Genomic DNA, 21,879 nt, shown 5'->3' with positions numbered 1-21,879 from the left:
ATCGCCCCAGTTCTCTAAAGTCCCTTTTGATCGTCTTTGTGCCTCTATCGGCTACCTCATCACTGCCAACCTGAAGAACCAGTAGTGGATAATAATCGGACGATTTTACCAGCCTAGGGAGCTTCCTGGTAATGTCTCTTGTCCTTGCCCCAGGGAGGCAGCAGACTTCCCTATGGGATGGGTCCGGTCGGCATATCGGGCCCTCTGTTCCCCTCAAAAGGGAGTCACCTATGACAATTACCCTTCTTTTTTTCTTACCAGTGGCCGTTGTAATGCATGGAGCTGACTGGTTCCCCCTAGTCAACCCCCTGGATGGATCACTGTCCGTATCTTCTTCATCCTCCTGGCCCTCAAGTTCCAGAGCCTCGTACCTATTGTGCAAGGGCACCTGGGGGGGCGAGGTTGGCCAGGAGAGGTTTCGCCTGCTGCGCCGAGCAGGGATCTGTTTCCATCCTCCTTCTCTTAGGTCCCCTCTTTCTGCCTGGTGGCACGAGGGCAGGGAAGCCTCTCCTTCTCTTGATGCTTCCATCTCGCGTGCCCGTCTCAAGGATGGTGGGGAGTGGCTCCACCAGTCCATCTCCCTCTCGCACTCCCTGATACTCCTCAGTCTTGCTACGTCTTCTTTCAGCTCTGCCACCATGCTGAGCAGATCCTCCACCTGCTCACACCTCACGCGAGCGTTGTATCGGCAGCCCCCCGTCACCAGAGCGAGGCTCTGGCACTCCCTGCAGCCGGAGACCTGGCTGGCTGCCTGTTTGAGTGAGAGCTCCGTCTGCGTGGCCACATCCCTTCTGGCGACGGCTCTTGCCCGAGGGGAAACCGTGGCTAAGTCTCTTCCGGGAGGGCGCAGACCACAAGGAGAGCTCGCCGGCTGCCCGCTCGCCCTACCGTGCAAACTGCCGCGCCGCGCCGCGCCCTCCTGAGGCGCCACGCCCTGGTCGCCCGCGCTCCCTAGGGGCCCGTTTAAATCTCCCGCCGTTGCCCCGGCAACGCCCCAGCCCCGCCTGCCTCGCTCGCGAGAGCAACCGTTTTCCCTCGGCGCGAGGGCCCCGCCAGGCTCGTGACCGGGTTCCCGGGCGCAGGAAAGCCCCTGTTCCGCCCCAATCCAGCGCCCCGTCGCAGGACTTAGCGCTGCTGCCGCCGCCTGCCTCGCCGACCGAGCCGTAGGTGCGTGGGGATGGTTCAAAGGTGCGCCAGGGGCGGCTTAGACTGGGCATTAGGAAGCATTGCTTTACTGGGAGGGTGGTCAAACAGTGGAACGGGCTTCCCAGAGAGGGGGTCGATGCCCCAAGCCTGGCAGTGTTTAAGCAGCAGTTGGGCAATGCCCTTAATAACGTGGTTTAACTTTTGGTCGGCCCTGAAGTGGTCAGGCAGTTGGACTAGATGATCATTGTGGGTCCCTTCCGACTGAAATATTTATTCTCGTCTAGTCTATTCGAGAGTTGAAATGAGAGAAATTAATAGAATAAGTTCTTTATTTAACAGGTTTGAAAGAAAGATGGCTAAGTAAGTTCAAAACTCCTGTTATCAAAAGCTGGTGAGTGGAAACTGCCATTCCTCTTTGCCTGCAATGTATATTTAAGAGGAACTTGAAAGGCCGCTATCAAAATACTACCAGCTTTTAATTGTTTTTATTATTCCATCCGTGAGTTTCTTATGTCAGCTCCCTGGTGTTTGAACAAATTTGTAAATTGAGCTTTATCTTTACGGTTGTATCAGACTCTTTTCTAAGGGACCTAATGAGAGACCTATTTTGACCTTCTTTTGGGAGAGCTAGAAGATGACGCTTCCTCAAAGGACCTTTTGGCATTAAATATTTAGAAGACAAAGAGATGATCTAAATCTCTAACAAACTAATGTCACAGCTTTACTTTCAGTCAGATTTCTACCATCAATATCATTAAAGGGTATTTGCAGATCCTTAGAGTTGTAGGTCTAATTAGCCAAGTTAAATTAAAATATGAATCTCTGTGGGATAATAGATTATTAGATTATCTTTTCAATATTGACAACTAGACTTACTCCTAGAAGGATTTTTCCCTAAGCAACTCACTTAGCTCTTGTTATCCTGTACCCTCTGGTACAGGAGCCGATGAATCCCAATAATGAAAGAATACCAGAGGCTGTGAGGTTTTCATTAAGTAAAAGATTTGTCTTAGCTCAACTGCTTTTGGTTGTCCACATTATAAGCAGGAAAAGGAGAGGAAAAAAAGCCTACCTATGTTTTAACTTGGGTGGAAAACTGTGGTCATTGCAAATGCATGATGTTTTTTTAAAGAATAAAAGCAAGGAGATCTAGATGGATAAGCATCAGAAAAAATGAGGTAAAACCAGAAGAAAGAGAAGCCAATTTCCATGATCAAATAAAACTCCTTGCTCAATAGCAGGAAGAAGCAATTTCTGGGGTTTCTGTACCATTGTATTTGTTGGATTTCTTCCGTCTCTGCCTAATGTTAAGAAACAAACAAACAAGCAAAAAAGACACTTTGAAAGGGGTAGTATATCTCACACAGAGGACTGGAGATTCAAGATAATTTCCTTTATATAACTGGCAATATTTCATCCCTCTGTTGTGAAAATTATATTCAAGATAAAGGAAACTTAGAATTTAGACACTCTTCTTTATGTGACCACAAACTTTTGTTTCATATACTGTCTAATAGCATGACTCTACACATACTCAAAAACGTGTATACCTTTCTTTGGTTTTCACATTGCTGGACCTTATGATCAAGTTCCAGCTTCCTTGAATTGCCTATAGAAATACTGTTTTGACATCATAATTTCTACATTGTCTTAATTCCTTTACATTGTGTTCAGCTTCCGAGAAAAACTCTGATGTGTGAGTTAAAACTTGTTTATATTTGGATTTTGTAAAAGGATTAGAGATACTTCAGCCACAATTAGGGCTCCAAAAGAAAAAGTCATTATGTTATTGCTGTATGATTAATATTTGTATTTCTGGTAATAAAAATCAACTGGATGGATAGAAAAAAATCAGTCTTCATGAGAAAGAACAATGCATCCGTTAACTTTAAACATATTAAAGCAGCTCTGAAGCCATTGTTGTTTGATAGCTGCATCCACCACAGTGTACTTTCAAGAATGTGGCTAAAATTTTTTCAATCTGTTTGTTTTTCTGAGTACCAACTCTTATAGTAAAATTCCCAAAGGACTACTTGTGCTGGATGTATGCTTTTCACAGGAATAACATTGTTTCGTGAATTTTTATTGGGTATTGTAGAAAAAAGAAATTCTCAACATAAAAAGGGCCTTTCATCTTACATGAAAATATTTTGAAAATTTGTTTTTCTTGTTTAAACAACTCAAAAGGAAGAAAATTAAATACTACAGTCTCTCTGTTAGTATTTGCCAAGCCTCAAAATCGTATTTCACTTTTACAGAGATTCATGAGCAGGAAACTAAGAGTGACCCAAAGCTGAGAATAATTATGTTCCATGAGTTCCAAAATGAGACAGAAAAATCTCGTCTCCACCTATAAAAGATGTACCCTTAAAATATGAATAGGCGTTTACAGATGACTCTAGACTTGATATAAAGTATTAATGGTCTTTATTTAAACTTTTCCAGTGTTGAAATTAGCGTGATGATTTCATTCATCCGTTTGCCATAATAGGTGAAATAACTCTTTTTTAATATACACAAATGCCTTATCTGTGAACCTAAGAGAAATATGACTGTACTGCAATTACCTGGAAAAGTTATAATTTCGTGTTAGAAACATAAACCCATGCAGTGCCTTGTGTCAGCATAGTACTGAATTGCAACTGTAACATTTATGGTAGAATAGTAGCAAATGTCATTCTTTAGTTCACACAATACCCTGTGTGTTTTGAGGCAGCTGCACAACTGCCACTATTCTCCTGTTCTTTACCTTGAAGCCATTATCATGTCCTATTTGGTGTATTATATTTAGCATATATCAAGCAGCAAGTATTTTAATTTGATCTGCTTCCTTCTGTGTGTTAAAAATGCTGTGAAGTTGAAAAAAATTAAATGAGCAAGATTTCAAAACATTAAAAGTGAGATTTTTTTAATGCTTCACCAAAACTCTTTGCAAATTCTTTCATTGCCTGAGGGAGATACTTAAAAGAGTGCTTTAAAAATAGGGCTAAAATGAGTCAAACTTAGTTCTTTTGCTGTGACTTAATGGGGAGAATATTGCTTTTTCTGTGGGGCATTTACATTTGAAAAATTGATTATTGCAATGCACAGCATTGCTAGTAGAGACTGCTGTTCAGGGGCCTCGTGCTATGATGACCGCTCATGCTTAAGTTAATGTTCTTCTTGAAATCTGTAGATGTAATGAGAGAATTTAAAATTATGTACATGTGCTCAAACTTTGAAGAGTTACATATCTGTTCAACTTCTGAACACTGTCCTTTTTCTCAGTAGAAATACCTTTAGAAATGGAAAATTGACTGAACCTCAGTATTTAAGGAATAAAAAAGAACAGTTTCTTTTGACCACAGAAACATTATTCATATCACAGGTGTTCTAAAACAGATTCAAATTTACGTGGAATAGAGCCCAGTGTGCTTCTGCTGGTAAGAGAGAGAGCAAGATGTTTTTAAAGAAAATCTTGTTTATCCTCAAATATTTTAACATTAGGCTAACTAAGACCTGATGGCCCAAGAGAACGTTTGAAGTTGTAGGAGGACGCACTGATCTTAAACAAGATCTGCTCATGTCTGTTTTCTGTTCATGCACACATCTTTCAATGCGTGTACGTTTAGCTTTTAGTACCCTGGAATTAATTCATTGGCATCCTGTGCTCAAGACCAAATGCATTTTGATGTCTGAATAATAAAATCTGAGGCTCCATGTTCATTATGTTGATCTATGTGGCTGACTTGAAAATATAATTCTTCCATAGGAACTGTTAGGACTTTATGCTTATAAAGGGGAAGCAGTGGGAAAAGTAAGAAATGAAAATCAAATAAAATAAACTCAATGAAATGTAAGAATGAGGGTGACGAGGAGTCATTCATTATGAGGACATGCAACAGGACAGCTTCTCTTACCAGGTGTATGATTTCATGATTTGCATGATTATCATGATTTCCATGCTGACATTTGGGATCGAGGAATTAACTAAAGAGAACAGGATGCTGTTGTGCCTAGAAAGTCTCGCTACCAGCTGCCCTCCCGGGATGGGGTTTAAGTACACCCTAGCACCTGGATAGACCATAAAGACAGCTAACTGGATGTGTAAAGCAAGCAGCGTCTTTAGCATAGGCTAAGTAACGTCTGCAAGTTGTTGCAGTGTAGGATTCCCTGTCTCTTTCTCAGCTGCTGTAAGCCCCCTTCACACAGTTTCCTGCACCAAATCTGTTCCTTTGTCGGGGCGATGACATGGCTTTCTTCCCGTCCTCTGTGTGCCCGCCCGTGTTTGTGCGTGCCTGCCTTTCCTTGTATCAGAAACTCTCTCTTTTCCTTCAGCATTGGGTCCATGCATCGTAAAATCCTCCTCTGGGGTTGTTGTGAACTTACTTTTTTACGCTGGAGGCATCCTGGGAACGACTGCCTTCTCTCAGTCAGGTGCATTCTCAGAAGCCTGGCTTTACCCTCTGGTCAGAGTTAACATGTACACCGGAGAGTGTTCGTATTCTGGGGGGGTGTTAAAAAACCCCACCTGCTGTAGTCCTGTCATGTTGTTTAGTATCAGTGGTAGTAAATTAGAGGGTTTTATTCCCCTTTGTTTCTTCTTTTTCTTGGTGTGAGGGCATGAAGGGAGTTTGTTGTTGTGTTTTTGGAGTGCTTTTTTGTTTGTTTCCATGACAGGGGTTTATGTATTGCTGTTTTTAGAGTGTCTTCCCTGAAGACAGAAAATCCTTTTTTCACTTTTCATCCTGTTTGCCCACAGAGCTGATAGATGTGGTCTTTATGCTGTTTTGCTGCTGCACTGCATTACGTTTATCATTAAGGAGGCTGCATGAGGCCAGATATCTAATTAATGACATTAGAAGGGCACAGGTTGAGGGAGAAAGGGAATACAGTTTCTGCTGAGGTCAGGTTGGTGATTACATCTAATGTTCTTCAGGCAGCCTTGCACTAATCCAAATCCCATATACCTATAGGAGAAGGGCAAGTAGAGTCCCGTAAGGTACATATTCATGATATTCACTAAAATAACAGGTTTTTTTCTTACTTGTCTAGAAAACCATAACTGCCTACTCAAGAAACAGCAAAATGATACCATGGCTAGTACACTTTCTGTCTCTGAAATTCCACTTCATGTTGCCAGCAACATGTTTAGACATCATTGTGTCATATTGTGTTGTGCAGAACGTTTCAGGCTTTTAAGGGGAAAAGGGTGATGGTTTCCTGGTAATTTTCATTTGCAGCTTGCTGCCTGTTTATGCTTTGGAAATTACTATCGTACGGCTTGGTCTAAATGAGAAATGATGTTGATAAAAGCTTTACTGCAGAAAGGGAAAAATAAAAAAAAACTTGTAAAAGTTATGCTTACATTAAAAAAGCTTTTTAAATATATGTATTGGTCCTAAACAAACAAAAAAAACCCAAACAATTTTCTAGGATTTGTTTTACAAAAGAATTTCACAGTTTTACTTTTATAAAATTGAAGACGTTTTAACAATGTCATTGTACATGCCGGAAATGTTTGCTGATTTTTGTCTTTAATTCCCTACCTTATCCTAGTTTTGCTTGTCTTTTTTTATCATATTACCAAGTGCTCAAAACCCACGTTCTGTATAATGTTTTCTGTCTTCTGTGTGTGTGTGTGTCTGCGTGCTGTTTGTAAGAAGTAGGGGATGTGGCAAGGCAGATAATGAAGGCAACATTGAGGGTAGCAAAAGTGGCCTGACTTTGCCATATGAACAGTCACTGGAGCAAGATTCCTACATTGGTCATGCAAAGTGTGTGTGTGTGGTCCTGCTGGCAGAGGTGGGGGGGCACAGGGGGCTTCATTTTAACCAGGCAAATGGTAGAGGGAAGGAGGCGTCTTTATTCAAAGCACTGGTTACAATTTTGGGCACTTGGAAAGCAGCATGTGGAAATTGAAGTCAGAACAGAGTCTAGTTCGTACCCCACCCCTTAGGAAAACCGGCAGAGCTGGTCTGCAGCTGCACGTGTATGGTTTGACTTGCACCAGGAAAACAAGGTAGCAGTTATTTAGCATTCTCTGCCCTTGTGGCGCTGGGAAACTTCCTGCTCTCTAGCAGTCAGTGGCGGTGGAAGAGGGTTAAAGGAGTCTGAATGATTTATGTACTGCCTGAACAGATTTCCAGCAAACGGAAGAGTTTCTCATGCCAGGTCCATACTTCAAAAAGAATCATTAGTCCCAGTATTGATATTTTTATGACTGTTGCCCATGTTGACATGAAATTAAGTTGTATTCTGGCATGCTGTCCAGCTCTTTGTGGTTTGGGAGCTGGAGTCTGGTTAGACATGTGTTTTCTGTCTTAAAAGTATGGTCCTCCTTCTTGCACTCCTGCTTCAAATTCCTTCATCCCAATTGCAGCTCTACAGCACTTGCATTTTGGCCCAGCTCAGACAGTACCGTAGTCACTATGTTCTTTTCTGTGCTTTATCTTGCAAAATTTGTAAACTTTTTTTTTTTTCCCCATAGACTAAGAATGTCTGAGCTGTGCCTGTGTTTTGGAAGCAGTGCAGCAGGCAAGCGGGAAGGAGGAGTTCGCTTCCCTTCAGGTAAGATATTCAAGGTACTACCAAAGTGTTGTGGATTGTTGCAGTGGAAAGCAAACCAGACATACAAACAAGGGATAATGCCCAGCAGGCAGTAGAGACTATGGGAGTGACTTACTGAAATAGGATGAGGTGCTGTAAAAAATGTCAGATGGACCACCAAAGTGCTTTGGTGTGAAAAGGCAGGCACAAGAACACAGCTGCAGTTTAATTTTCTCAAGCAGAAAATGATTTATAGGTAAGACAGGAGTAAAACATCTGGATTTCTTCCCATTAACCAGGTTGTGTGGTATTCACACAGATGTTTTTAGATTTATGCAGCTGACTTTCTCCAGAATGAATTGTATGTGTAGACCTGTCTTTGGTGACTTACACAGCCAAAATATGATTTGGAAAATGGTGTGAGTACCTGTGACAGCTTAAAGTGCCTAAACAGACAGCTTATACAGTTTGCTGTTTGGAACTGTTTGTACAGCACAGGAACCAAAGGCCATTCTGAACAGGAAGATTGTTTGTGTCCATTCTTGTTTTCCCTATACTTCAAGTGGAAGCCTGCAGGAGCTGGCAGTTTGCTACTTACCCCTTCATCCTCTCACTGCATTACAGACACAGAAACTCTATAGCAAACCAGTCTTTAGTGCAAAAACCCTACAAAAGCTATGGAGTGGCAGTGAAAAAGATGAAGGGGATCACTGATGTTCTAGGTTGATATAGCAGCAAGAAGGAATTTGTCAGACAAAACTGTCAGGAGAACCTGTGAAGTGAGCAACTAACTCTTCAAACTATGAGAAAAAGCAAAAATATTTTTAAATTCCTGCAGCTTAGCCCCGGAGAAAATTCTTTTGTAGCCACAACCCAGTTAAACCTGAATGCATGAACAATCTTGGACATACTCAGCTCTGCTTCCTACCATACACACTTTGTGTTCTCTACAACTGTATTTAAATAGGAACAAACAAAAAAAACCCTCATGTTTTACAGTAAACAAAGGCTACTGTAATTCTGTTGTGCAGCTGTATGACAGATAAGTTAGCTATTCATGTGTCCTGTTGCTTTGTATTAAGTTAATAGATACTCTATGTATAAAATGAACGATAAAATAGATATTTTATCATGCAAAATAGATATTTTAGGTCTTTTTTATCAACTCATGTCTACTTTTGCAAGTTACAGGATATGCTTCTGAAACAAAAATTAACTGTAAGCATTGTCATGGCCAACAATACTATTATAACTTTCCTGTATTAAAAGTTGTTGAGATGAAAACTTCTAGGTTTTTCGCTGTATATTTTTATATGTTGTTCAGATTATGTAAAGTCAAGAGGAGACTTAATTTAGTACAGAAGCCAAGAGGTACTGATAAGATGATTAGCTAAACAAAATGACAAGGCTTGAACAATGGACAAGGGAAAAAATATTAGCTGTTTATTCTGAGTTTAACTGAGGACGATACGGAGAAAACAGGGATGATGAAAAGGAAGAGTTTGCAGATACAAAGTATGAACAAAAGATACTCTCTTCTAGCAGCAGAAGGGTAGAAAGCTAGGCTAGGAAGTAGGGAAGGTCTAGGTACTTCTTTTGCATTAGGAGAAAAGGAGTTTTTAATGAGTTCTGTTTGACAAGCTTTACTGATCCAAGCTAGGACAATTTAAGAGGTTATACCTCCAGCTGTCCATCACATCCATTGAGTGGTGCTTACAAGTCCCAAAACCATCTGAAGAGCAGTGGGTCTGGTCCTAAGGTGCTGCAATTCAAAATCTAGCACATTAATGCAAACTGTCATTGATTTTAGTCTGTGTTAATATATTGATCTATGAACTACTGTGGCTAAGAGCTCTGATTCATGATCGCTGTGGGATTTAGCAGCATTTAGGGGCAGAAGCCAATTCAGCCATCTTAGCTGAGAGCAAGGAGAGGCCATGAGACTAGAGAATGCCACTAAGAGGTAAAATTGGTTTATCTGACCAGCCAGAGTCATGGCAGTGATAGGCCCTGGGTGCGTATAGAAGTGCTTTGCTTATACTCCTGGGAGGTTTTGCAATGACAGTTCATATAACAAATTTGGAGTGGTGGGGAAAGTTATTGGCTTAGCTCTGCACAGCACACGGGTGTAAGGCCAGCGCGGTATCAGCTTTCAGTAGCTCACTCGCTGTATTGGTCCTGTATATGTGAATTCATTGAACACCTCCTTTTCCTTTTCCATTCTATCCAATTATGTTGAATTATCTTCTGGACAGATTAGTGGCACGTTGGTGAGTGTTGCGGTGGCTGGCTCGCATGTTTTGCTGGGTGCCAACAAAGTAAAAAACTATGTTTGGTTTGGACGTTCCTTACGTTGCCAGTTGATGAGCTGCTGGTTTTCAGGCTCAGGCTGGCACAGCATTCTTGGGGATAAGCTATACTATATAACAGGCAGAGCAAGGTCTCAAAATCATAACTTAGCCACTTTGTTCCAGACTTAGGTGTCCTGAACATGTTTCATACAGTATATGCAGCTAGCACTTCTGTACTTACAGGCTTTTGGGGTTTCTGTGTGTTTGTGGGCTTTAATAAAACCCAATGTTATGAAAGGTAATACATTTCACTGGAACATTCCCAAAGTCAAGAAATGCAAAAGTTTACATTCCAACAGAAATGACAATATACTGCCTCCTCCCTATAATAACTTTAAATGGATGGCATATGTCTTTTTGTAAGGAATAATTTTAAGTAAAAAAGAGATCAGATTCAAATTGCTGAAATCTTAGCAAATGATTCACATTTTACATTTAGTTCGTTTTTTGAAGATTGAAATTAAGTAGATAACTGTGAATTGAAAATAGTAAATGCTTACCTTACTGTAATACTGACATTGGTAGATTTTTTTCTATTATTTTGATAGAAAGGTGCATCACAGGTAACCTGAAAGTGCGGGGAGGAATATCGCTTTTTAAATTTTGTTACGTTTAAAGATGGACTAAAAATACTGTTAGTATATCACTATCTGTTTACAATACAAAGCTAAATATATTTGTCTCACCCACCTGAAGTATTCCAGAGAATATGAGGGGTTTTATTGCTGACAGCTTCAGAAATATTTGGGAAGTGGACATGAGAACAGGCGAACATTCAGGTTGAAGTAAATGAAATAACTCAGTAAGGATGTTCTCATTACCCTCTGTGTGGTGGTGCATTCCCCCCTGCTTCTCTTCTTGTGCACCTGGCAGAGCATGGGAAGAGAAGCTGCTTTACAATCTCAGTAACTCCCATCAAAACTTGTCCTTTGTGTAACGAGTTTGGCGGTTAAGCATCCCTTGACTATATCAAAACTCTTACATGGCTGAGGTGGGAGCAGCCCTGTCTGTCCCAGGGAGGCAGCCCTCACAAACAGGGAACATATTTTTTGTCTGTACCAGTAGCCAGCTGGCAGCCTTGGGGCCTGTCTTATCTAGGCTGTAACTCAGGAGGATCTGTACCAGCATCACTGGAATTTTTGAGAACTTTAGTAATTTTCAACGCGGGCTGTGAAAGTGGAATGGAAATTTACTGATGCCTAAAGTCAATCATCTCATGGCTCTATAAACAGCGGTACCAAGTGAGACCCTTTGAGCTCTCCTGGACCACAGCGGGCTGCACCAGAATCTCCCTGAGTGGGACGCCTCTCAGAGCTGCGAACTCTTAAGTTTGCATGAGCTGATCTCTGGTGTTCCTAGGATTCGATCCAGCCACACCTAGGCTCCTCTCTGTGGAAGGAGTTTAGAAAGCAAGGGGGTCCATTCTGAACTTCGTGACTCAACAGGAGGGCTCCCCTTTTCCTCCTTGTATTTTCTTTGGGCTCGATTTCCTCTTTCTTTCTCTTTATATATATATATATATATATATATATTCCATTCATTTAATAAGTAATAGAGTGAACCTTGCCATCGAACTCTGTTAAATCACACTTTCATAGATTTCTATTAAAATTACTATTTGCAAATATCTTTAACGGTGATTTCTTAAGCGGCCTAACTACTCATCCATGACACTCTGTAGGCCATGAGGCTTCTTCGTGAGGCTTGAACTCCCACCGTGCATCATCATCATGAAGCTATCATAATCTTCAAAGGGAAATGGTGAGAACACCACTTACAATCTTAACAATGAACGCTGGCACATAGAAGGGGGTGGAAGTACTCGGAATTATAATTGCAACGTACATGATGCAGCACTCTATTAATTGAGTACCATAACAGTCTATTTTTTATCCAAAGGTCAAAGGGAATTGTCGTTGTTCTTGTTTTTTGTTTATTCCCCAGAAAACTCTTAACTTTGTAGAGAAATTATTCCTTGAAATGACTTGCCTTTCATTTTCTGATCAGCTTTTGGTATATCATTATTCTCTAAGTTTTTTGTTCATCTCAGCAACCAAACCATAGTGACAAAGGACAAGCTGTTTCACACCTTTGCTCTTACTATTGATTTTTCCAAATACTCTTTCCTGTTGCTATCTATCACAGCAATTCTACTCTACATTTCATAATGTGGAAAAAACTGAAGAAACACGGGACTAATAGGATCGTATTCAGTGAAAAAGGCACTCTCAGGTCGCTGAGATTTCTTCTTGAGGGCATTCTTTGCACGTACTGAAACATTTACAGTTTTTGCCCTGCATGGCATGTGACTTTTAATCAGAATTATCACTACACTTGCAATTAAATTGGAGCTATATGAGCACATACTTATTTCAGAATTCATATAGTGAAAATCTCCTGTCTTTCTTGATTATGAAAGATGATCATGAAAAGCCCTGCAAGGCTCAGAACTCAGAGACAAATAATAAAAAGAAACTTTTAAATATTAGCTTTTAATTTTTGGTAGTGGGATGTTAGTGAAGGCTTTTTAAAGGGATTGTTTTTTCCTAATGAGAAGTTTTTCCTACAGATTTTGAAATTAATGGTCTGCACTTTTTTCTTTTCTAATATAAAAAAGAACATATTAATAATACCACAAGTCGGGCGTCATTATTTGTTGCATAATACTTTACATATACTTTTTCCAAATCAGGCATAAAGCCAAGAAAATCCAGATTCTGACAATGCGGTGTAAATGTGAATGTATCTTTGTGAATATAAGGTAAAATAACTTCAATTACCTCTGAGAAAGAGCATATATATAGAGAGGCTTTTAACAGAATGCCCAAAAATACAGTAAATCTACCTCTCAATCATTCATTTGTGTAATTACACCCTTAGGCTTCTTAATTTATGGCAGAGACTCATTCAGGAATTGTTATGAGCTTAGAATGAAGAGGCATGCGTTTTTTTGTTCCCCGGAGAAATTCTGATTCATAGTCCAGAGAACAGGGTAAAGAAATTTCTTGGGGAATTTTGAAGAGAAAGAGGGAATTCACTAAACCTGGGAAACGTGACGTATGCTGCATATTTGCTTTAATAAGAATTCTTGGGGTTCTGGAAATAAAGGTGATTTCAATGTATTAAGAAACATACGTCTTCCACCTTCTGATGTAAAATTTGCTGTTGCTTCTTCTTTTTTAATTCAACTGAAGTATTTGTATACTAAATAAAAAATTGTATACCATTTTTGAATATGAAAATATGTTTTTCTGCTGGGGTATAGAAACAGAACATAGGGATTTTGAGAGAAAGTAGAGATTTTAACAGATCTGCTGTGGAACGTGCTGAAGCACAGCTACAATATTTTCTGTTTTCGGCAGCGGGTGTAAAATAATTCAGTATAGAAGCTGCATGTTTAGCTCCTCAGATGCAGTGCGAATGTTCTGTTTTTAGCTTTTATTCACTGTTTTGCTTTCTAACTTTTGTGGTTATCATTTAATACAACAATTCGATTTATGTAAGAACTCAGAAGAGCTAAGCAAGATTTTAAAAGTTACTGAAGGAATAATGCATTTCAGCAGGTCAGATATTTGGTTTTGGGATTTCCTTCTAATTCAGTTTTTGAATGTTTGTCTGTACCAAAACCTGGGCATTTTTTTGTTTACATATAGGTAATATGAACATGATAGAATACATTACTCTGGCTTCAATGTATGCAACTTCTGTGGGACTGAATGAAATGTGAGCCAGTCTGCCCTGCGGCTAAATTTGGCTGGATGTCTCCAGATAGCCACTGCTGGTCTGTGAAAGAGTTGAACATTTATGCATATATTCATATTCTTCTTTCACAATCACACTTTTCTACCCCAACTATAAAGGAAATAGGCTATTTTGCTATTCTGTTTCCTTTCTAATTCATCCAGCAGAACAGTTTACTTTATTAATTATTCATTACAGGGAAATCAACCATGATTTTGAAGCTTAAAAAGAAGGAGTAGGAAAAATGTAATGTTAACTAACTCATGAGCAGAAGGTTCAGGGCCTGTCAAATCAAACTTTATACAGTAAATTAACTCTCAAAACATAAAACTTTTTCAAACGGAAAGGGCAATGATGAATTGTTTTAAGCAAGAACATAAGACCAGGGTCTTCTAATAAAAAGTCCTGACCCATGAATGTTCAACAATCTGCTGATCTCAATTGAGCAGAAAGATTGCCAAATTTAAAATGCACTGGCCAGATGATTGAGTCTTATTTCCAGCATATACACAAGGTGGAAATAACTCTATTAGCATTCATATGCATCAAAACTTCTGTGTTTTACAAGACTCTTCTTCAAGGATCTGGAGCAAAACAGTTACCATGAGATGCTGTTAAGAAGCACATTAACACAATTGCAAAATGGGTGCAGCAAAAGTATTGAGACTCAGTAAGGAGGAAAGGAGATATTTAATTATGGTACAGCAAATGCATATTACAGCACTTTGGCTGGAAAGATGATGTATAGTTGACTTGTTTTGCTAAAATACAGTAACACTATTGTAAACAAATGGAATAGATTACAGCATTTTTAAAAGGAGGGAACTTATGGAAAAGTAATAGAAACTTCAGCTGGCAGTTGATAATATAAAGATATTTTTTACATGTGAAAGTTAAATTTATATTTTTAGTTGCTTTGAGTGAAGTCTGATGAAATGAAATGTAATGTAATGAAATGAGCCCAGACTCAGTGGGTTTTTTCATAGCCTGAAGGTATTCTTAGCATTTATGTTGACATTTGGAATAGGTTTAGACTTTTGCAAGCCGTGTAACAATAACCTGTAAAGATGCTGTACTAGCATATTTTCAGTTAACCATGAAGTTATGCCGGTTAGTGTTTATGAAGAGCTTTCTTCCAAAATCAAAATCTGCTGAACCTCTAATGGTCTTATCTTTTTTAAAACAAATAGTAGCCATCTGCGTTCCTTTATCTATGTGGGCAAAATGGAGAATATTGCAGGAGATGGTATGATTGAGGCCAATCAGCATACAGAAGTAGTGTCATACATGTCCTGTTCTGGCTCCTCCAAATAACATTAAAGCTTATTTTCTTTCTCCTTACTTTCTTAATAATTAAAAGTAACTGAACCAATATAGTATTTCATAGAAACTAACTGTTGTTGGACTAGAACAGTGCAAATTGTCCATGGAGAAAGACAGCTGCAGTGATATCTAGGTTATTGCATGTAAAATAGCAAGTCGAGAAGAGAAAATTTGAAACAACATGAAGAGTAGAGTATTCTGAACCGCACTTCATGGGGAAATCCACGAAAGAATTCCTCATTAGATGTGGAAAACAAAATGGAAAATAAATGCTGAGTGCTGCTTAAACATCTATAAAGGATCAACAGCATACCAGCATGTAATTTTCCCTGGTGACCTAGAAAATCTTTGAATATTTAATTTTAAATATGAGGGTGTGCACATTGTCTAAACGAAAACCTCCAACACCATATCTGAAATAGAATAAGAGTAGAAAAAAGAATGCTTTTTTGAAATCCTGAAAATTACGGAGGTAGCAGACCATAAAATTAGATATTTTTCATTGACCTTGTGGCTTTTATCATGGTATCTCCTAACATTCATATGATGGGGTGGAGAAAATGTCATCTTCTTACTTTTAATGGAGATGAAGTCTATTAGTCCACAGCAACAAGTGTCACGTTCTCATGGTCCAAAGAAGAGCGGGACTCCATCCATCATTCAGCTCCTTCTTACTGAGGAAAAACAACAACATAAGTAGTGCACAGCATACTTAGCTTTAATCGTTACCTTGCTCAGATCACTCTTTGGCTAGTTACGGCTAATTTAATCTTGTTTTATTTTTATGCCTTTTATTCCCCCCGCCATTGCTTCGCACTGATCTTTTGGCTCCTAGCTCCTAACTTTACATTTCCTTCAATGAACTTTTTGCAGAAGTCTGTGCATTTTCAACTAGATAAGAAAACCTAGTGATGCTGAACTAAAACTGTGTCTTCTGCAATGTTCTTAGGTGCCTAACGAATAAGAACTTCTGCCTCGAGCAGAACAGTGTGTAACAGGAAAACTAAACAGTACTGGTGGGAAGGATTTGTTAACACAATACCAGGTAAATGAACAGTCACGTGCGGGAGGAGGATGTCACCATGGGAGTTACCAATGTGCTCACCAGTGATCCGTGGCTGTTTCAGATCCCTTGAAAAGCCAGTTCCCTTTACAAGTTTTTGGACACTTTACACTGTTTAAATCCTGAGGATGGAAAGAGAGTGTTTAGATCCATGCTGCTAAATTTGGATGCATGAGCCGTAACGTTACCTGGTTAGATTCTGGGACCCAAAAATATGCATTTCAGCTTTCAGCTTGACCCGTTCACCTACCACTTCGTTTTCTAGGGCCTGAATCTGCTGACCTGCATGACCAACAGGACATGCTGCAAAATGAACTTGATATTTTTTAGGTTTTTCAGCTTTGGAGGATTAGTGGGATTAAGTCCTGGAGTTTGTTCTAGGTTTGAGAAGGCTTTTACAAAACCTATTCTTTATCAGTGACGAGCAAATGAATTGTCAGTCAAATATTTGTACCGTTCAGCAAATTTAATGTTTTGATTTTATCTAATTCAAACAGCCACTGTATTTGATCATTCTGCAGAAGCTAATAAGTTGTGTTTGTATTGGAAACTGAATTAGGGGTAGCAATGTCTCTATAAAAGCCTGAATAAACCAGCCATGATACCTGAAAGCACTTTTTACCAGAAGCGTAAAGTTCACATACTCAAAACTGACTGAACAATCAAACCAAAAAGTATTGTGTGAGTGTGTGTGTAGAAAAGCTGTGTGCTGCAATTTTCCCATATGCAAAACGAATAAGCAAATGTTCACATAGGTCCATGGTTTGAATACTTATCCTGAAATACGATGTGCACTGGCGAAGTTTAGAGGAACAGTGTAGCTCAGTTAAGAGGAAGATGACTGAACAAAATGGAAGTTGGTTTTATTTTTCCCCCTGAAATAAGATAATCTCAAGTGTTCTTCCAGTTAAAAATCAACAGGCACCTTGGAAAAAGTTGAAGGACACAGCTGTAAGTTTTTCATTTCCAGTTACGCAACTTTTATTTGGTAGAGCAAGTGTGTTTCACTGATAAGAATGACTTCTAAAATATAATTGAATATTTAACTTTTAGTATATGCATAAGTTGGTTTATTATTCCTCCTCAGCCATAATATATAACATTTTACATCAGGATTATATTTTTTCAGACCAGGTCTTTTATAATCAAACCTGTTTCACAGTTTAATCTTATCATTATATTACAGTCCAATATTCTTAACATTTTTATTGTTAATTGGAAGTTGCCAAGATTCCGTATCATGTAGATCTTCCTTGCTTTAAAAATACAATATCCTGAACCAAAAAAATGAAAAAAACCCCAAAACAACCAAACCTTTCTGAGATTAACAATAATTCTAATAAAAAAATAAGACCAGGTGAAAAATAACACTCTGGTAATCTGACTCAAAGTTATGAAATTCAGTGATTTTTGAGAAATACTATTTGTAGTTCGTTATTTTATTGGATAACTAAGTTTATGTATTAGATTCGCCTGAAATTATAATCTTTCTTTCGTATATGCTTTTTGCTGCATTTGATTTTATGACTCACTATTAGAAGTGGTAATACTGAAAACTAAACTAACAAACACTTTTGCAAAAATTTTCCTGTTGTGTGAATTTTCTTTTGACATTCTTCATGCTTACTTTCTCTGTTGCTGTTTGTACTGGTTTTCAAGTTTACAGGCAAATTTGCAGGCAGGAGTTTGTAATGGGCTTCTGGGCTGACTTCTTCCTTAAATAAGTTCTTTCCCACACATTACTTATTTAGTTCTGATGGCTAACAACTTTTTCAATGTATTAGAGCCTCCTTAATACAGTTAAGCAGTTTTGTTAATACTTGGGAATACTTAGGGATAAGAGTTAATAGCTTTTTTCTTAGTCTGTCCCAAATTGCTTTAAAAAGGTCAAAATAAAATCAATGTGGATGACAGTATCTTTTTGGCCCTAAATGGTTATGACATTTGAGGTTACAGATGGATGATGCAATGCTGATATCAGCTATAAGTACAGATGTTTCTAGCATGCTTCTGAACTTTTTAGGTGCAAGATTAAAACTCTCAGATCACAATTAAAGCTGTTCTGCAACTGAAATGGTGGCACTGCTTCAGACACATAAAGAATCAGTGCTATTGCAATAAATAAAAACCAGATCATTGCTGCAACCATTCTGAGACTCCTAAAACTATAGATCTCCCATGGGTATCACCTCCTCAATTGATTATATGTGGTGCTTAAAATCAATATCAAAACCATATAAATCTACTGTTATTGTCTACCTTAAGGCTATAAAAAGAAGTCTCTGATGTAGCCTTGATAATTTGAGACTCGATAACCTTCTTTTAACTCCACATTATCAGATATAGCAAAGGTTAGTAGGTAAGATACTGTCTTAATTAACTGTTAGAGAAGTTATTCCATGCTTTATGTTTAAGTGAAAATACAGATATATTTACTATTATAATGCCATAGCTGTTACAGATTGTACACTTGATACCTAGGACAACCTCCATAATCAGTTGTAGCCTTCTGGTGCATTAAATCATGAACGTTTTGGAACAGCCTAAAATGTAATTTCTGATTTATCTATGACATTATAAAGGTAAATGCAGTCTAAACCTTTCATTATAAGTGTATACTTTCTTCCTTGGAAAAGCAGTATGTCGCTTTCAGTATTACTGCTCTATAGGTTTCTGTACCATAAGTTTCAGTATAAGATTTTAAAAGATTCAAAGTGACTGAGAAAACACAGTTGTTTTTTGGTTGACTAAAAGGATGATTTTGGCAAAAAAGGGTAACTTTTGACAACTGTAAGTTTGCCCAAACTAAATGCTGTAAAAGTTTTATAGACTATTAAAGAAACATTTGCTGCTGCAAGAAACCTCACGTCTGGAATATAATTGGTAGTCATAATCTGACTACCCACTGCATCTTCTGATATGAGAATATACATTTGCATTTTTTTTCAAGTGTAAAATTGAAAGCTGTAAGTTAAAAGAGAATTTAATATGTCATGCTACAGCTGTGCCATCTAATTGTCGTCTTTGTTTCATTTGCCCAGAGACGCGGTGTTTGTGAAACACCCTGGTGTGTCACATGTCAAAGTTTTGTACAGGAAACAAGAAAGCAAAGTTGGGGGTAAACACAGATACACACACCCACACACATATATATTTATTAATGTCTGAGAAAAACAACACTTACCAATGACAAACAGATCAGACTTTTTTTTCATTTTTAATGATGGTTTGAAGAGGCGCTCTCTTGATATCAGTGACTCTGTAGAACTCTTCAAACTAGACATCTGCAGCAGCCTTACTGTCTTAAAGCTAAAAGAAGTTTATTTCTATCCAGCCTTCTCAAATTACAGTAGCTCTGATAATACTTTTGCTTCTTATATACTATTTATTAGTTACCGGAGATTAATTACCAAAAATATCACACAGAGATTATATTGGCCTAGAGAAAGCTGACTTCAGGCTTTTAAACATGAATTTACCTGCAGCCTTGATTTTCTGTTCAGGACCCGTAACGGGGAACACCCTGGACACCCTTATTTAGGCTGACCGGGATGAAACAGAGCGGGGCTTTTTCTCCCTTCTCATAACAGGATGGACTGTTTCTGTATCTGTTTATGTATGACTGTAATTAATGTATGTGACATATGCATATAGAATTGTCAAATACAGTAGTAATTTTGTATTCAGTAAAAAATGTGAACAATAAAATATTTTAATCAAAATCTGTATTTAGATATAGGAAGTATTTATGTATATTATGACCGTACCATTTTAAGTGAACTGGTAAAATTAGATGTATTTACACTATAAAGATAATAGGCTGACGTGTCTGAACGGAGTACTTTTACTTATTAAAGGTGAGTGATACTACTGAGTGATCTCATCACTTACAAATATTAATAAGAAAGATCAAATTTCTTCCATTTAACAACTCAGAATTCCAATGACTTCTGTTGTGTTGAATAAACATGGAGCTCGCTGATACTTTGTGAGTGATGAGAATGTTCTAGTGGACCTCATTATTCACCAAATATCAATAAACCAAACATTGATTCAGTTCAGCAAACCAGAAGGAAAACTCAACTGTGAATTTAAATGATATGAAAATAAAAGGATATAAAATAATTTGTAAGTAACTGCACATAATCAAGAAGAATAATCTCAGCTTTATTCCTTTAAACATGAGATTAGCTAATGTTATATTGAATTCCCATTGATTTAAATATTACTCAAGTATGTAAAGTTAACCATGCTCCAGGTTCAGCAGGGGTTCTTAGCTCCTATTTACATTCCTAACCTCCTGCTGAAATCATGTGATTAGACATTTGCAGTATCAGACTCTTTCACATGGTTTTCTATACACATCATTTATTTACCATTTTGATTTCAGACATAAAATTGGCTTATTATCAACTCCAGGTTTTCAGAAACAATGAAGTGTTTAGAAGCACAAGTCCTCTGCTGAAATATTCTTCTCAGTTCTTCATATTTTTGTAGTTCCTTTTTGTTACAATCGCACATACAGCAAGAGAGCCCTTAAGAAAACAGGTTTGTCTCAAAGGAACTGAAATAATCCTATATCTCTTTTCTTACCAACCACTATGCAGTTCAAAATGTATTACATACTAACCTGCATACAGAAATGCTGGAAGAGATTAACTTGAAAAAAAGTTCTGATGGAAAGATAATTATTTACCCTGAAATAGCTAATTTCCTACTTACTATTGCAATATATTTTGGGAAAGAGCTCAGGATGTCTACTTATACTTTAAAAAAATCTTTGCACAGAACACTGATGCTTATCAATTTCTCCTTCCACCCTCTTGATTTGTATTTTCAATACTTAAAAAGGGAAGAACTGCAAGGCTTAAGGGTTGAGTCTGACCGCTGAGTCTGGTGGGACTTTTGATCTTCCCTTCTCTCGGTGCTCCTGACCTGTTTGCATTTCAATGGCAGGTAATAATACTTTTTGTTTCCCACAATTGCTGGTTATGCCCACTTCACCATCTCTGTCCAAGTCCTACCTTCTTTAATAATAACACTAATAAAGCTCTCCATCTTGGATGCTGTTGTTGCTGTTACATGGCTACAAACACAATCTTCAAATGCATTTCTGTCTGATGAGAAGTGGCTTGCTTGCTGGTTTCAAAATAAAAGGTCCTTTAACTAGCAATAAGGAGAGAAATGAAAAACTATTTGGAGAAATGGGGTTTTTTTGCAACCCACAGGGTAAAGCTGCCTCAATTACATTTTGCTCTTCTTGTCTTTTACCAATATTGCAAACCCCTATATCATTTATGGTTTAGATATTTCTAAAGTATTGATGCTTCTACCTAAGTATAACAAGCTTTTTTTTTGATTTTGCAATTTTAGCTTGACCTAGTCTAACCATAGCTTAGGAGGAGGAGATGACCTCACATCTCTTAAGTCCTTAAGACTGTTTTTTTCTAATTGTCTTTATACTTACGCTGCAGATTGAATCTCTTCTGTGTACTTAAGTTGTGTCTTCAGCTGTTTACACATAATTCAGTCTTATAGCTCTATTCACATATTTCCATAAAGCTATCCTTTAATGTATTAAGGATATGAATCATCCTGTTTAAGAAAACTCAAAAGAAGAAAAAATCATTTAATAATAAAACAACAATAACATCAACAAAATAACATAAAATGACTTTGTAATGCTTCAGCAGCCCCATCTCTGCGCTATCAATATAACAAGATAAA

General features: G+C 38.1%; 1 long non-coding RNA gene across 1 annotated transcript in view; it reads left to right on the top strand.

Moving 5' to 3' along the window:
* Positions 1-1,041: 1,041 nt before the first annotated feature.
* Positions 1,042-21,879, top strand: part of LOC148051557 (uncharacterized) — a 39,370-nt gene continuing 18,532 nt past the window's right edge. Inside the window, exons 1-2 of the long non-coding RNA XR_015699871.1 lie at positions 1,042-1,167; positions 7,616-7,695. This is a non-coding gene — a long non-coding RNA (uncharacterized LOC148051557). The remainder of the gene's footprint in view (positions 1,168-7,615; positions 7,696-21,879) is intronic.

Source organism: Nipponia nippon, unplaced genomic scaffold (assembly GCF_047370975.1).
Source record: "Nipponia nippon isolate SJK-2023a ecotype South Korea unplaced genomic scaffold, ASM4737097v1 scaffold_6, whole genome shotgun sequence".
Taxonomy (NCBI): Eukaryota; Metazoa; Chordata; class Aves; order Pelecaniformes; family Threskiornithidae; genus Nipponia; species Nipponia nippon.
This window is presented reverse-complemented; position numbering and strand designations above follow the sequence as displayed.